At 33.1% G+C, this 4,790-nt stretch overlaps 1 protein-coding gene across 1 annotated transcript in view; it reads left to right on the top strand.

The window, feature by feature from the left end:
- LOC106871357 (growth hormone secretagogue receptor type 1) overlaps positions 1–4,790 on the top strand; it is an 878,042-nt gene that overhangs the window by 240,794 nt on the left and 632,458 nt on the right. The window contains exon 2 of the mRNA XM_052967163.1: positions 2,514–2,586. The gene's annotated coding sequence lies outside the window, so the exon portion shown is untranslated. The remainder of the gene's footprint in view (positions 1–2,513; positions 2,587–4,790) is intronic.

Here is a 4,790-nt window from a genome sequence, read left to right as displayed (position 1 = left end):
TATATATATATATATATGTATATTCATTTACTCTTTTACTTGTTTCAGTCGTTTGTACGTGGCCTCACCCCAACCCTATCACTAACCCTAATTTAGTCAAACGAATCTACCCCAGGACTTATGTCGGTGTTACCGACATCGCAAAGATGGAGCCCTGTATTTTTGTTGGAAACCAGTACCGTCCTCAATGGAAGTTTTATAATAATCAAAAGTAGAAGAGACAAACATTCATACATACATACATACCTACATACATACATACATACATACATACATACATACATACATACATACGCACACAATTTGCACAAAACCTAGAAATACTCACTTTCACAGAAAAATAGCAAAAGAAAATAACGCAGGTTCTCAAAATCCAAGCTAGTACTGAAGATTTGTAAGACACTCCAGAAATTCCCCATCTCAGATTGATATGTGAATAGATGCACACATTTGGGTGTATGCATCGATAATTCAACCAACACATCAACCCAACCACATATTTACAAACACTGGGAAATTTCTAACTCAAAAAGATTTGTCGCTTTGTTAACAACCAGCTTGAACTCACTCTAGTACTTAAACTGAACTCAAAGAAAAGTCATATGTACATATATAGCGAAATATATGCAACTTATTCCAATATTGTGTTAGATACAGAAAAGTTTAACCCATTTACAGATATCCAAGCGTGGTATCTGTATGCTTATAAATGAAATATTCGAAAATATGTCTTAGAAAATATAGCTATTTATGTATGTGTTTGTGTGTGTTTATAAATGTGTGTGTATGCGTGTATATGAGTGCGCATCTGTGATATATTAGTGCACCAAATGTATGTACAAAGTAATTACCAACATGTCAATAGCTTGCTCTGCGTCATAGTTCTTAAACTAAATGGAATATATATCTCAAAGTTGTCATCTACATAGCAATATATAGAGATATATAGTATTAACTTATGTAATGGAGGGTGCATTGAAATACTAATTAAAATATTTTTTATCGAAATTGCAATAATATTGGTTTCAACTTTTGAAACGAGGATATCAAATACAGGAAGTGGGTGCATATATTACATCGACTCCGGTGCTCAACTGCTACTTATTTTACAGTCCCCGAAAGGATAAAAGGTAAAATCGACCACGGCATTTAATAGCAATGATATTAATTCGATTATTTCATCCACTCTGCAGGTAATACTGAACGTTTTTTTTAAATATGATGCTACTTAGTTAACTTAGGAATAATCCCTGCATTAAATATATAATTAACGTATATTGTAAGCAGTTTTATTTCCTTCACAACGTACTGAACAATATATTTACATTGGCATTTTGATTATCCATTGGCGTGTAACGTGAAAGTTTAGCCTTGACGAAGAGGTCATTTTAAAATAGATACATATTGAATTATTTTCTCGAGTCATATTTAATCATACGTAGGTTTTTAATGCTTCCTAAATATATTCAAGACAGTTGAAATGTTCGTACATTTTATGTTGTTTTTTTTTTATTTCTGCCACAAATATTACACGTCACTTTATAAAATTAATGTTGTACATTAACTGAAGAATTGCATAAATCAAATGATAAGTATATCTCATGTGAAAGTTAACACGCGAAAGTACAAGGTAAAAGCAGATGCATGATTGTTATGTTGCGACTATTCAACAGAAAGATATGAAAATACAGAAATATATTAAAGAACTGTAAGTTTTCATCAGCATAGATTTTATGCTCGTTAATGTATTTGAAATTATAGAACTCTCTGTTTTATTCATATAAAAATTATATGTATTTTCATAACATTCGCTACGTAGTTTTACATTTCTTGCTTAAGTACATTCCTAGTAAATTTGGGGATGTTACCCTAACCATGATAGTTTTATTAGTAGTGTACTTTCTCAAACGCAGCCAACATAATTTTGAAAGCTCCTAAGATTTTTTTTTATTCTCAAATAGCTGTTTTTCAAATTTTATGGTAACATGTTTTCAACCAATTATTTTAATGAAAATCGATCTCCTGATAATTAATACATTTATGAGTTTATCCCAGTTATTGAATTTAAATTCAATTCGTTAGCGTTATAAATCTATATTTTAAAAACTTTCATGTTCATTGTTTAAAAAATAAAGTGGCATTTTTATATTTAAAGATGTTTTGGGGGCGATGGGTATAAATACACGCGTACTATCAACGTGATCTCCCCTTTGTTTGTTATTCGGATTATTTTTAGTTAATACACCTGTCAAAGTTCTTTCCCTACATATTCTGTGACCTCATCATTGATTCTCTCTCATGTGTTTTCTCCTCTCTTGCTTATTCCATTTTGTCCTTCTCATGTTTTCGCATCAAGAATCTTCCAAATCATAACTATGAACGTAACCTGGCATTTCTATACATTGCTCTACATTGCTATACATCTATAGAATTGTCATTCATTTCTGCTCGAACAAAACAATTCTATTTTCACTAATTACATATATACTATTTGCATTTCATTTATATTGTAGGCGAAACTTAATCATTACAGAATTTGAATATCTAAATTTGGATCTTATCAACAGTATATGTTATCGCCATTCTGTAAGTATTTCACACGCAATATTTAATATGATCATATTCTTCTTCTTCTCCTTCCTCTTCTTCTTCTTCTTCTTCTTCTTCTTCTTCTTCTTCTTCTTCTTCTTCTTCTTCTTATTATTATTATTATTATTATTATTATTATTATTATTATTATTATTATTATTATTATTATTATTATTATTTATTATTATTATTATTATTGGAGAGAGCACTTGCTTTGGGGGTTTCTGGGATATTTTGGAGAGTAAGGTTCCTCGATTATCCTTACCGGTATCAGAAAGGCCACATCTCTATCATCCTCCACGCCACCTTTTTTAAGGCTTTATAACTATGCATATGTCCCTTTTTTCATTGTATACCGTGTATACTTACTTTCCTTTCGTTTTTTTTTTAAACATTTCATTATATGCGAACCCCAACACTTTAAGTCTGTCTGCATCACCAGTGTGCCAAATAAATGAAATCATTATTAATTATCACAATTATTATTATTCTTATTATTATTATTATTATTATTATTATTATTATTATTATTATTTGCAATCGTTCTGTTGTGCGAGTTGGTAGAATCGTTAGCACATCGGGCAAAATACTTAGCGGTATTTCGTCCTTCCTGTCATCTGAAGTCGACTTTGCCTTTCATCATTTTAGGGTCGATGAAATAAGTACCAGTTACGCACTGGGGTTGATGTAATCGACTAGTCCTCTCCCGCAAAATTTCAGGCCTTGAACCTTTAGTAGAAAGGATTATTATTAGTGGCATTGGTATCACACGTGGAAACCACGCTCGGAACAGCACAGTTGAACTCTCTCCAAATTATTTTTTCCTTTGCCGTTTTTGCCCGATGAAATTGTAACTATTGTTTTGCGGGTGCATTCAGGTATCGTTTCCCCCCGCGTCAATTACAGAACGAGTGATCCGCCTGTTCCGAAAACATTTTGATATATGTATATTCAATCAATATTTTTCGAAAGACAGTCAGTACAAATTTAAATATAGGGGTAGTCGTAGGAGAGAATGTAATACCTTCCTCGTGCGTAAACGACCTCACTCATAGAATAAAACCATGCATGGTAGTTTCCAATCCCATTGGCATTAGCAAATAACTACGGACATTAGCAGCACAACCAACAATACCAACAACTACAACAACAACATCAACAATAACTAAACCAGCAGCAGCACCACCACCAACGACAAACTTAGTATAACCATCAGTAAAGACATCATGTATCGCGCTGACTACGACATCAATGTCAACAATGATGACAACAGTAAAGCTTTTACAAATATAGCATCAGTAACGATAATAGTAACTGAAATACCCATTGAAAGGAAAAAAAAAACTTCCATTACAAATATTGCAAAGAAATTCACTGCAAACAAAAAAGGGGGAAGCCATTAAAAATATCAGAAAAATATTCGAAATGGTGTCCTGGATATCCCAGAGGAGAAAAGTGGTTTGCACTAAAAAAGAACAATAATATATGGTGCATTAACTGCGCAGAAATTATTCTACAATACCCTTCCCCAATCGCAATATAAAATTACCTGGAAAAAGTGTGGCCATCTGTAGTGTTGATCTGCCTAGAAAGCCACTATAGGACTGTGGTAATTATCCGCCACAAAGTCAGGGTTTCAAACGTACAGCTTCATTGGAACCAGGCCAGTGTAATGACTATGCTAGTGGGCACGCAGAAATAACAAATATAGAAACATGTTCCAGACAAAAATGAACAGGAGTGTCAATGAAATTCCATGTTTCGGTTACTTCGGAAGAAGGTAGGAATGTCTGAGGTATATTTTTCTGTTTCGGAGAGTGCGGGCAGGTGGGGGCGGTTCGAGAATGGCCAGAAACCAGATGTTATACCAAAATGAACTATGTTAAATCGCAGTGCTTCATCCAGGTTATAGTTAGATAGCAGTTTTATTAAGCTAGTAGAAAGGCATAGTAAATTGCTCATATTTTTGGATCGTTCGCAAGTCCGATTGCAAATTCGGGACCCTTACAGTAAACTTAGAAAAGACAATAAGATAAGAACCCAGTTAGTGGAAGATGAACGTGACATTTCAAGTGTGGAAAGATTTCAGGGATCGGTTTAAGAGACTACTTAAGCGAAAATTGACATGAGCTAGCACCCAGCTAGTTTTAGCAAGGAGATTATTTTAGAAAGCAATAGAATAAAATATATACTAGTAACTA

This window comes from Octopus bimaculoides, chromosome 1, assembly GCF_001194135.2.
Source record: "Octopus bimaculoides isolate UCB-OBI-ISO-001 chromosome 1, ASM119413v2, whole genome shotgun sequence".
Lineage (NCBI taxonomy): Eukaryota > Metazoa > Mollusca > Cephalopoda > Octopoda > Octopodidae > Octopus > Octopus bimaculoides.
This window is presented reverse-complemented; position numbering and strand designations above follow the sequence as displayed.